This window comes from Podarcis melisellensis, assembly GCF_964234715.1.
Source record: "Podarcis melisellensis genome assembly, chromosome: 10".
Classification (NCBI taxonomy): domain Eukaryota; kingdom Metazoa; phylum Chordata; class Lepidosauria; order Squamata; family Lacertidae; genus Podarcis; species Podarcis melisellensis.
In genome coordinates this window covers 48,122,633-48,135,724 of record NC_138542.1, presented here as the reverse complement: position 1 = coordinate 48,135,724, position 13,092 = coordinate 48,122,633, and the positions used below count along the sequence as shown (strand labels likewise).

The following is a 13,092-nucleotide window of genomic DNA, read 5'->3' as shown; positions in this document are numbered from 1 at the left end:
AAGGATGTGCAAGCTAATGTCCCATAAAATGACAGGCCTCTCTCTCTCTCACACACACACACACATACCAGATGTTCAATTATAACATGCAGTTTTTGTGACCGAATGAATAGCCATGGATAGAAACTCATGAGCAGCTTTTAGGCATTTGTACACTTTCTTTAGCAGTCTTTAGAAGCAATCAGAAGCAGATAAGAAGAGCCTGCTAGCTCAGGCCAATGGCCCTACTAGTCCAAACATCCTATTCTCACATTGACCAACCAATTGCAGGGAAGGGGGACTGCCAAGCAGGATCTGAGCACAAAGGCATTGTCCGCCCTCCTCCATGTTTTCCAGCAACTGGTATGCAGAAGAAGTACCACCACATCCAGCAGCCACTGATAGCCTTAACATTCATCCATTTGTCCAAGCCTCTCTTGATGTCATCTAAGTTGGTCCAAGCCTTCCACCCAGAAAGTCTACTTCCTGTTCTTTTAATCATCTAAGCCAGTCTTTTCTAACCTGAGACACTCAGGATGTTACTGGAGTCTCCCACCATCCACAACCACTGGCCATACCGGACAGCACCGAGGATGGGAAAGTCTGGTCTGAGCATTTCACAATAGCCTGTATTTTGTTTTAGTTTTTAAGCCTAAAAGCTACACAAAGGCTGGCAGCCAACGAAGTGGGTCCTGTCCCATGAATGCTTATGCCACGATAAATTTGTCACCCATTAAAGTGCCCCCAGACCCTTTGTTGATTTTGCCGCTACAGACTAGCATGACTACACCTCTGGAATTTGTCACGAAGTAGGTAACAAATGCAGTTTTAAGCAATAATAAAAGGGAGATTAAGGGTCTAACATCGCTTGTAGGCATTAGGAAAAATGACCCTTCCAAGCACCAGCAGTTTTGTAATGCATCCTGTTCCCTATATTCCGTAAAAGATGGGTAGGGCAATGAGTGTGGACAGGATCCATTATGAAGTATGCTCCTATTCCTGCTTTCCGCCCAGCAATAAAACTGTTAAGAATCGAACCCCTGGAGGGAAAGATTATTTCAAAGCAGCAAGATGTGAAATGAAACAAAACGTGTTATGCTTTGAGTGCAGATCCAGCCTAACAGGGTAAAAAAAAACAGTATTTTCTTTGTGTTTCTAGCATTGCACATGTGATCTTTCCAAAGATCCTCACCACCAAGAGGACCTTCAGCTGCCTGCGTAGCTCATAGGCTTCATCTGTTCTTGGTGTTCTCTTCTTTTTATGAGTGGTATTGAGTCCACCACGGTCCATGCGCACACCATACATTTAAAATGCTATTACACCACGTTAACAGTCATGGAGAATTCTGGGAAGTGTAGTTTGTTAAGGATAATGGGAACTGCACCTCTCTGAGGTCAGCACCCTTAACAAACTACAACTGTCAAAATTTTCCATGGCTTTCAAAGTGGCATAAAGTGCTTTAAATGTATATAGTGTGGGTGTGACCTCACAGCTGTGTCACCTGTTGCTTCTAGGACATTCATACCTGGCTGGCTGTCCCTTGCAATGCTCCCATATGGTAAACACATCCTATGTCTCTGTGCTCTTGGATTTCTCGTATGTGTTTGGGTTGGCTGCAAATTTTGGCTTCCGACATCCTATATCACCCCCCCCCACCCCTTTTTCCCCCATAGATCTCTCGCAAAGCTCATGCATTCTCAATAGCAAGTGCACCTGCTCCTTTTGTATTCTATTTTATTCCTCATCATAAAGACAATTGGGGCTATAATTTGAGCAATCGAACAACCTATAATCAAGAATAAAACAACACCAACCATCACAAATCTCATCTTTAGAACAAGGAGGAATGGATGTGGTTTATTGTCTTCATGTCAGATTTAGCAGTAATAATATGCACGCTTACATGGGCAGTCAGATCCATTGAATCTAGCAGGGCTGAATGATCATGTAGAGGATTGGGGTGTCAGGGATGTCTGTTTGCACAAGTTTGGGGTATAGGGGTGGAGTGTGGTATTCGTAACCAGGAAATCTTTAATATTTTCAGAAAGAAAGAAAGAAAGAAAGAAAGAAAGAAAGAAAGAAAGAAAGAAAGAAAGAAAGAAAGAAAGAAAGAAAGAAAGAAGGAAGCAACAATGGGAGCCACAAAATATGACCTATTAACAATATATCAAAATATGAACTCCTATATTTCACATCAGTGATATTCAGTGCCATAAGTGTTGATGTCAATCAGGGGCATTGCTAGACTAAGGACACAAACCCGCAATGATACAAACAGGATCTGTCTCTGCTGTCAGCCACAACTGCAACTGTATTGGAATTGCTTTGTTGCCAAATATTTTAATTGTGTGTTTGCCACTCTGGGCTCCTTTGAGGGGAAAAGCGGGATATAGATTTAATAGTAATAGAAACAAATCTGCTGGGGTCTTACTGGCACTGTGATTTGCAATGCCCAAGACCAACAGAAGGGGTGCTGTAATTTTTTTAAAAAAAGGGGGAGGAAGGGGCTTCAAGGCCCATGGACAATTCCCTAGAAACACCCTTGATGCCAGTGATATTCCCCAGAAAACTCTCCTCTCTACTAAATTCTGGAAAAGCTGTCTCTCAAAACCTGCACTGCTGGTTTGCACAAAATATGCAGGCAGATCAAGATTCCCCACTGCACCTCAACTATTAGAATGTAAATTTCCAATCAATTTTGCCATTTAAAAACTGCAAGGTTTTTAAAGCTTTGCTTTGTCTGAAATGCTTAGTCCCAACAGTAACAGGGCCTGCAACCATGACTTTAATTGAAATCTTGATTTAAATCACTGACTAGAAAACCTTCCATTGAAGTCATAAATTTTCACCCGCTCTTCTTCTGTTACCATGGTTATCTTTTTAAAATAACAATAAAAATTCACCCACACTGGATGATAATACAATTTACATGTACTGATTTACAGCTAATCAGAGACTTTTACTGAATCAGATAAATGATTTCCGTATCTATGGCTCTATGCATTTAGTATTTTCATATTCCTATTCTCTCTTCATTGTGGTGTATTTATAAAAGTATAAAGAAACAGATGTTACTCAGGATGGAGACAAAATATGTAGGTCAGTAGTTTTGATGGCTCAGAAAGTTAAGTTTCCATGGTAAAAATAACTGGTAAATAATATATGTTCACAAGCAAGGATCCAGAACTACTAGAAACTTTTAATTGGCAAGTCTAGTGGAATACCACTCTGCAGCCAATCATATCAAGTCCTAAGTGCAATATATGATAAATTATGCCAGATGTTCCCTTCCCCCTTCCCATTTGGGTATATAGGAAAATAAACCTATAGTTGCAAGTTTTGATAGGGTTTCCAAAATTGGCAAATGCATCATATCCATGTATTAATAGTAGATAGCAATGCTGATTCTTAAAGTATGTGTTAGGACTCAATACAAAGAATTTGTTTTAAGAACTCGGCTTGAGCCACATCTCTATCCATATTTACTGGACAGAGTCAGAGTGTCAGGCCAACTCTTGTCCCAAGCTTTTCTTTATGTGACTGACAGAATGGGAAGATAATGACATTGGTTTTTTCCCCAAGCAGTCTCTGAAATAAAATATATAGAATCTGAGACTGAAAACAGAAGAGTTCTCAGACAATGGAAAGTGGCATCGTAGCGCCACTGTTGCCTGTGCTGTGCACCATGATCCCACTACTAACTCTAGCCTGCTCAAACAGCTTTTGTAGCAAGGGCAAAGGAAGACCTAGACCCAGAGCAGGATTGGCATCCTTACACAGGGCCTAGGTCAGGGTCTGTCTAACAAAGGACCCCAAACAGTGATCCCCAAAGACCACAATGCCTAAGCCTAAGATCCACAAGTAACTAGTGCAGACACTCCATGCTCCAGAGGTCAATAATTCCATGACAGAATATCTGGTTTGCATGCAGATGCTCCAGGTTCATCCCTGGAATCTCCAGGTAGAACTGGGGTGGACCCCTACCTGAAACCCTGGAGAGCTTTGCCATCCAGTGTGGATAAGACTGAGCTCAATGGACCAATGGTCTGGCTAAGTATAAGGCAGCTTCCTAGGTTCCTATCACTGGATTTGCAGCTTAGTCAGCAAGGAGAGGATTCCAGACTCTAGGCCAGGAGACTGGCCCTTTAAATTCATCACTCTCCAGGGAAAAGGCAGAGCCTGAGAGGATGTAGTAGAGGCTGAGAGGCAGACAAGGCTTTGTTTGGACCATTTGTGGAGCTCTCCAAGGTCCTGTAACTCCAGTTGCACTGCCCTCGGGAGGCCAGATAAGCTCCAGGATCATACAGACATAGATGGCAGAGTTCAAGATGTCTGAGAAATTGTGACCAAGGAGTCCAGACTCCACAGTTCACCACACACAGAATTCAGAAAGTGTCCTGCAGGGCTGAAGAAGTCTCATGAAACGGAACAAAGCCATGATTTGGGAAAAAAGAGAGATCCAGAGATACAGTTTTTGAAATGATACTAGAATTTATTATCTCTGCTGGAATAAGGTACAGTGGACACTTGGGTTGCGAACGTGATCTGTGCGGGATGCACATTCACAAGCTGCATCTGTGCATCTGCACACGTGCAGGTTGTGATTTGGGGCTTCTGCGCATGTGCAAAGCGTGAATTAGCACTTCTGCGCATGCGCGACCACCGAAACCCAGAAGTAACCCGTTCCAGTACTTCTGGGTTTTGGCGGTCCGTAACCTGAAAAAACACAACCTGAAGCGGCTGTAACCTGAGGAATGACTGTATATAGAAAGGGGGGGGTAAGGTCTTCTAGATAAAAAGGGGTGGGAAATCTATTCCACATTATATAAACATTGAAAACGGAGAGCAGCAACTCAGGGGAGTGAGTGTGTTGTGTGTGTGCCTATGACTAACCACCAAAGTGAAGGAAGAAAGAAGTGGGTAAGAGGAGCACAGTTATAAACAGAAGCAGCAGAGTGAATGGTGACTCAGGGCTCATTTACTAGCAACAGGGAGGCAAAATGTGCTTTTGAGGTATGAAAGAGCAGCAGTTCAGGCCAAGCCGCAACTCCCCATTCAAGAAAAAGTCCCTTTGGCAGAGAACAGTTGCTGAACATTATAGGCAAGGCAGTGCCCCCCGCATTGGCTCAGGTAAAAGGTGAGTGCACATCTTCACAGGCCGAATTAAGGCCTTGCATACCTACGGCAGGGATTCCAACTCCTGCCTGATGTTTGCCTAACCTTGGCGTGGGAGGAAATGGTGAAGAGCGGGGAGAAAGAGCACAGAGAGATGTGAACTTCCACCTTGCCGGCAACAAAGAACAGAACATGAAACGGGCCGGAAGCAGATGAGACAGTTCTGTTGCTGAGCAGCCTGGCCTGCCAAGCTGCCTGGATGGGAGGCTTCCCAGCAAACATCACTTCCAAGGCAAGATTAGGAAACTCCATGTCACTCCCTCAGATACATTGGATCTGAAGCTTCGTTTCCAGATTGAGCAACCAGGGGTCTTCAGTCCCACCCCCCTGATATTTCATCCACCTCACTTGCTATAGGGATGATGCAGGGTTCTAGATGTGGGGAGACATTTTGTAGGACTGAGGGGAACCAAGTGGAGGAAAAGCCACCACTCTTGAGACTTCAATATGGCACCCATCACCAGATTACACCCTGGCAACCCAAATGCATTCCACAGTATTTGGCAGCTAGGTGAGGCAGAGGGCCAGTGTCAAACTTAGCACCGGGCAACAGGCTGAGCAACCTACCTCTTCTCTTTCCCCCTTCCTCCTGCTGAAAAGCACAAACACTTCTTGGCTTGCTCAGATGTTACACCAAATGCAGCTATGAGCTATCTCCATGCATGTACAAGTGCTGGCGTGAAAGAGTGCACACCTGTTGATTTGTACAGTTCAATGGCTGCATACACAGCCAGTGGCCCTTGTTGGGCATTGATGCTACCTCACCACAGGCTGAGTAGACGTGTTAAAAAGTGTGGTTCCTGTGGACTGAAGCAGATGTGTGAAGAGAACTGCTCATTGACCAGAGATATTTAAGCCCTAGTATACCTGAATGAGCGTCTCCGCCCTTATCATTCTGCCCAGACGCTGAGGTCCAGCTCCGAGGGCTTTATGGCAATTCCCTCACTGCGAGAAGTGAGGTTACAGGGAACCAGGCAGAGGGCCTTCTTGGTAGTGGCATCTGCCCTGTGGAACGCCCTACCATCAGATGTCAAGGAAATAAACAACTATCTCACTTTTAGAAGACATCTAAAGGGAAGTTTTTTGTTTGATCTTTTATCATATTTTTAATATTCTGTTGGGAGCTGCCCAGAGTGGCTCGGGAAACCCAGTCAGATGGGCGGGGTGTAAATAAATAAATAAATTGTTGTTATTGTTGTTGTTGTTATTCAACTGGATGACTATGCATGCAAGAAGAGGCCTGCTGCTCTGAGGCAAGTCTAGCATGAACAAGGCCTACAAGGACTCTGTCATGTTCTGCTGCAATCTGTCAAATTATTGTTATTATACATTCACATGCATCGTGATTTACAGAGGAACAAGAAGGCAGTCTCTGCCCTCAAGGAGCTTACAATTGAATATTCAACACAAGGGAAGCAATAGAGGCAGGGGAGGAAAATGTGGTTGTCTATACACAGACTTAGTCATTCAGCTCAAGTCACAGATCGCTTTCACAACTTGACAGGGGAAGTTATGAAGAATAAAAACAGCAATCCCTCGCACCATGGGGTTTCCTATAACACCATAATAAAAACAGCCACCCTCCACCAGCATTGCGTGTATGATACTGTTCCAAGATCAGCGTTTCCAGGTACTTACCACCCGCTGGGAGAACGCACCTCAGGAAGCAGGATAAAGGTTCTGTTATCAGAAGGGTCCTCTTGCGAAGAGAGTTAAGAATCGAGAGGATCTGTGCAGAGCCCTACTGTTAAACCCAGATGCAGCCTCCAACTATCAAGAATGCCTTTATTTGTCAATTATAAAGTCCCGCAGGCCTCCTCTGAGCATTAGTCACAGTGATTTGCCCAGGAAGAAAAAAAATATTGCAAGCAATTACTACAACTGAACATATTAAACGGGCAATTCTTCAGGACACTGGTGAATTTTTCATTGACGTCCAGCTACTTAAGAGTGTGGGCTGGGACTTTCAGACAATGGCAGATTGCAAGTTGCAGCAAAGCTGTCTTCAGTAGCTTAGAGAACAATTTGCACTGTGAATAAGCAATAGAGGGATGTCCTCTTATGTGGAGGAAATGTTGCTTTACGTATAGAGTCATTTCAAAAAGAAAACTGTGGTCAGGTATTCTCCCGGGTCTAAATCATGCATAGCTTGGATGGGTGCCCACACCTTGTTAAGAGCACCTGAGCCAGGTCTGAGCTTAGTGGGCCTCAGGAACTCAGCTAGCAAGGCTAATTTGGAGTGGGGGGAGGTAGGGAAGGGGCTCTGCTTTGTAGTGGTTTCAATTTCTCAATTTGCCAGCGTGGGCTAAATAGACCAATGGTTTGACTCAATATAAGGCAGCTTCGCATGCTCATATGACTGCTTCACTATGCATGCAAATGCCCAATTCTTTCAAAGCGTGAGAGATCTTATCATGTTACCACCCCTAATAAAAACCTTTTAAGGTTTAAAATGCACAAATCCTGGAAAATCAGTTGTTGGGATCACCATGTGCTAGCATTCTGCACAGACATCTTTATCTATAGCCCATGGATTACATTGTCCCAAGAACTCCATGTTCCCTCTGGGAGAGGTATACTTTTAGAGGAACTAGCAAACACCCAAAATTCATAGGAAGCAAACTGGGCGCTCTCTTATGCCAGGCCAGACTATTTGTCTATCTAGCCCAGAATTATTTACTCATATTGGCATTGGCTCCCTGGGATCTCAAGCAGACACACCTCCAACCCAACTACTTAGAGACAGCCAGGGATTGAACTTGGACCTTCAGCATGCAAAACCCAGGTTGTGCCACTGAGCCAGGACTCACATAAAGTGGCAGTTCCTGACTTTCCTCCATACCGAAATGGCCAGCGGACAGTATCACCTCCCAACATGGCAGTGAAATACTCCATTATGGAAAAAGCACTGCTATGGCAGAAATTCTCCAAGCATCCCTTGTCTCCAAGCATGTCCCAGCAAATCCCAACCCCATATTAACCTGAGAGCTAAAGCACGTCCTGATGATTAGATCTGACTACAGAAACTTGCACCCTCTGGCCCTAGCAGCTGCAAGATGTCCAGTGCTTCTCTTTGTTATCACCTCCCCTGCTAAGCTGCGCATTGGGAGAAGAAACATGAGCGAGACCTGCACGCACAGATGCTCAACCCAACTCAGGTTCATGCTGGAGTGATAGGAACCGAAGGAAGAGCACTCTCCAGCATCAGATGATCCCAAGCACGTGTTCAAGCTTACGATTAAAAAAGGGGAGGGGATAGCACCTGCAGATGCCTTGATGGGACAAGCACTTCCTGCAATGTCAAGGCCCTTTAAGCAAGTGCTGCGTGAAGGGTACTTTCTGCAGCCGGCTGCACCCCTCAGAATGCAAGCAGCTCAGCTCTGAGCTTGCATGCCGTCGCTTTGCCTGTCAGACATAAACAATGCTGCTCCTCTTACAAAGAAAGAAGGGGAAAGGTGTGTGTGTGTGTGTGTGTGTGTGTGTGCACTGCGGGGGTGAGGAGTGGAGAAATGGAGAGAAGGCAAGACAGAGGCATGTTTTTGGGGGGTGGGGAGGAAGAAGAAAAGCTCTGGATCGCAGGCAGCTAGCGCTGCATCGGGTTCCCTCCCACACCCCAATTTCCAAGCCGCAAGCTCCACGCTGGGCGGTGGGGGGAGGCTGGGAAGCAGTTCCTCAACTAGGCAATTGTTATCGAGCAAAGCACAGGTTGAGCAAGACCTCCCTCCAGTGCACCTCTGCGCGGAGGAGGAGAAGGGAGAATGGGACCGGATGAGAAGGTTCTCTTACCTCAAGATGCTGTGCTTTGAAAGCCAAATTGCAAAGAAGCCGGGTCAGGTAAATCCGTGTTCCCTCTGAGCTTTGGAAGAAAAGGATATTTAATCACATTTAGGAACGGTCCGTGACTCGTCGATCTGGCGCTTTGATGGATCGGAGCTTCAACGGATTCATTGCTAAGCTCTTCGTCTTCTGCAAGGAGAGAAGGAAAGCGGGGGGGGGGGGAGTTGGAGAGAGAGAGGAAAAAAAAGCCTGAGAGTTGGAGGGAATATTCACTTCTTTCTTAGGTTTCCAATGGCAACAGGATATGCCACAAATGAATAGTGAGTGCGTTTGAGTGCATGTATGTGAGAGAACGAGAGAGAGCAGCGCACAGCTGCTTAGTCCACGGGCAGTGCAGGATGCAACCTAGCGGGGCATGTCAGCGATCATGGAAAGAGACAAGTGAATGTACACAGGAAAGGAGGCAGATGGACCGAGGGAAGCAGCAAGCCAAGCCCAGAGTGAAGCAGAGTCCTATCCCACAACTCAACACCTGACCAAGGGCCCAATGCTCAAGGCATGCACATTAAGCATTCCCACCCTTCAAGGCACTCTTGCTCAGCTTTGGGGAATTTTCCCCCAGCCACTTCTCAGGCTGCGGAAGCAAGCACTTAAAATCCGCAGGTTTAGTTTCACATCAGATACCAAACCCATGGGCAAAGCAAACCTCAAGGGGCACATACAGCCAAGGAGTGTGGGTGGTCACCGGTGTAACTGATGCCTCTTGCAGTACTGCAGGGTCAATCCCATGCTACTTTGTCCTTGTTGAACATGCGCAATGTACTTTGAACCTGCCACAGGAGGCCGGTGGTTCTTGATGACAAGACAGAAGTCCTCCTAGGACTCTTTCTAACGTCACCTTTAGCAACGCGGAACAGCAACTCCTTCACATGCCACTTGGTAATATCAGAGGTGCACAGTCAAGTGCTATAACCTCCATCCCGCTGCTCCTTCCCACACCACCCCCATCCCTCCCAGGAACTGGGGGGGGTGGCTGTGTGGGTGTATGTGTGTTAAGGTGATGCAGCTTGGATGCTTCTCCCATGACCCACACAGGTGCCCCATGCTACTGAGTGGCAAAGGGAAGGGAAGTTCTACAGTGGCTCCCATAATCCTAATCCTAAAAGGGGTGAGAGAAAGAGTCCTGAAAAGTAAGCTTCAAACTGCATTGTGGTGAATGTGCAGCTGTCTCTTGATATGCCAAACATTACATGGACAAAAATTATTTGTGTTCTGGCAGGGGAAAGTAGATCAAGGGGTGAATGCAGGGCCCTCTCGTGCAACACACATGTATGTGGGTACAGTGGGCAACACACAGAAACTCAGAAAAATAATCTAATCACCAAACAGCACCTTAAACCTAGGTTACAGTGGCCACAATGGAATGCCTAGGTGCCATTTTTCCCCAGTGAGGTTTTTGGTTGTTATTATTATTGATTTCATTTCTATACCAGTTTATTTATTTTTTTAAAACCTCCAAGAAGTTAACACCATATTAAAACACCAAATAAAACCATCCAGAATGGAATAAATTCAGGCTTCAAGGAAAGTATTTCAGATCCTTTTCTAAGTGACATTTTGCTTTCCCCATATTTATTTACCTACTTGATTTATATAGCTGCCCCATTAAGAGAAGGACTCTAGGAAGCCAAGGTGGTGTAGTGGTTAGAGTGTTGGACTAGGACCTGGGAAACCAGGGTTCAAATCCCCACTCTGTCATGAAGCTCGCTGGGTGGCCTTGGGCCAGTCACAGCCTCTTACCATAACTCACAGGGTTATTGTAGGAATTAACTGAGCCATGTACCTCTTGAAGAAAGTGTGATACAAATGCAATAAATAAGCTCTTCTGCTTACCTGCTTAAGAAATGGGAGAGGTCAGCCAGATGGAGACATCTGTTGCCAACCTAGCATCCAAGAGATCTCCACGTGGTCGCAATTGGACCCGTGCCATTTGCAAGAGGCGCCGGGGGAATTCCTAGCCCTGGCAACACGCACAGCACCCCCCACAGAAACACATCCACCACACAGACATGAAGTTCAAACAGCAACTTCCTTCCAGCAACGCATCCTCTGATGTACTTTGTGAGCAGATGCCCATGCATGGAGGCTGACCAAAACTGCTGCCACCTGATGGGGCTCATTACAATGGCTGTAACATCTGAGAGTTGCTTTCAGTGTGGTTCAGTTTAATCATGTCTCCGAGCAGTTCTGTCCAACCACATGGAATGGGGCTTTCTGACATAGTTGCCGACATCGAGAAGTGCTGTCGCACAGAACCCCTTGCCAGCAGCCTCCTTGTGGATCCCCATTGCCTTGGAATTGACCCTCACTCATACAAAATGTGCGCCTTGCAGTGACCATGGAGCTTTTTTAATGCATTCACCGCAGAGCATCTTGACCAGCTGGAGTTTGGATGGAGATTACGGTTTCACTTATGTGCCTAAGCCGTGGGACAGCCTCTGAGACGGTGAGGCCTTTTAAAGAGGTAATGAGGCATCTAATGATAAGCCTGCATTTTTATCAAAGCTTATATATTTTATTAAGGCTTGCTTGTATTTAAAAATGAGCTTTAAAAAAAAAAAGGATTTTCAAATGTTCCATGCCAGGCAGAGAAAAAACCTTGGCTTTTCTCCTAAGACAAGAGGGCCCCATTGATTTATAGTAGAAAAAACAATTCTCAAAGTCATAAAAAGGGAGAATTACATATGCTGCCCCAAGGCTGAAAAAACACTATTAAGAATGGGTAAATAAGTAAAATGATACCAATGGGCCTCACGTTAAACCTTGAGCTGAATTCTCTAAGGCCAGAAGCAAATGGGAAAAACATTTAGCTGACAGAAAAAGGAGAACATTTTTAGGAAATCTTCTAAAGCTGTTTCTTTCTTAAACTGAGAGAGTTAAAAAGGGCAATAAAATGTTGGGGAAAGGCAACTGGCTTGGCTGGAGAAGAAGCTTCTTTCTACTTTATTTTTAGGCTGGAAAGGGGGGTGAAAGGAGGGGTGTAAACTAAAGAGGCTTCTTTTAAAAGCTGTTTTTTACTGAGTTCCTTCCTTTTTACTTTGAGAAGCTTTATTCTTTTAAGAGGCTACCTATGATAATGTATGAAATATATTAGCTTAAATATATTGGCTTAAATGTAATTATGCAAAGGATTTAAGGAATGCTAGATTCTTATTTCATATGGTTGTAAGAGTTGTATTTATCCTGAAATTAAGTCAGCCACCAGCCTAGCCCCCCTGCCAGACAGAAGACGCCATCCAAGCACTCTTGATATATAGTTGTCAGGCATTTGTTTAGAAACCTTAAATGAAGGAAATCTTTCAATGTTGATGTGAACTCAAGATCCTTGACATCTGTTGAACATAAAAATGTAAGATTAAACATTTGTTTTAGAAGGCAATAGGGCAAGAGGTGAGCTGGTAATTAAGATTCCATGTAAGATATATTATTACTTATATGTCATATATATAGCTCTTTGTCTCCCTTATAAGGGCAAGGAAATGGGTGTATCTTTTGTGGGTGTATCTTTTGTGATTGGTTCTACCAAACAGCCAATAGGAATTCCAACCAGGCTGATTGGACAGAGGCAGCCACAGGAGGAGCAAAGGGGGCTGGATTAAGGGAATATAAGTGCTGGCCAGGATGGCAGGAGGCCAGGCCAGAGCTTGGTAACCATATACCACTGTGCCTCTCATTTATTTGTCTGACAAATAAATTATTATTTTAATTTCTCTATTGCTGCGTTGAATATTTCATTCCAGCTAAGCGTTAACCACAAGCAGAGGTGCTACAGTAGAAATGGAATGCTACAACAATTTGTTTTCGAGGTCACCCATGCTGCAGAATTGTACCTTCACTCACCTCCTCCATTCTGCCTGCTTCCCTTTGCAGGATACTTTCCCTGCCAGCCTCCCGTGACATTTCTAGTTAATATTACTATGCTGTAGAACAAGGGCGAGCACCTTGCAGCTCTAGGGACACATGCACAGCTCTCAGCCTAATTTCCTGCAGCCCTTGGCCTAATTTCAAAACTGATCTCTGCAATCAGTTCAGAACCTCTGATGGTAGGGATTTCTCCCTTCCTGGCAGCCAATGGGCAGGGAGGAAGAAGATGACAGGCA

General features: G+C 44.9%; 1 protein-coding gene across 4 annotated transcripts in view; it reads right to left on the bottom strand.

Moving 5' to 3' along the window:
• Positions 1-13,092, bottom strand: part of ELFN2 (extracellular leucine rich repeat and fibronectin type III domain containing 2) — a 141,316-nt gene that overhangs the window by 83,570 nt on the left and 44,654 nt on the right. For all 4 annotated transcript variants that reach the window (XM_081928226.1, XM_081928225.1, XM_081928227.1 and 1 more), the window contains one exon: positions 8,942-9,121. The gene's annotated coding sequence lies outside the window, so the exon portion shown is untranslated. The remainder of the gene's footprint in view (positions 1-8,941; positions 9,122-13,092) is intronic.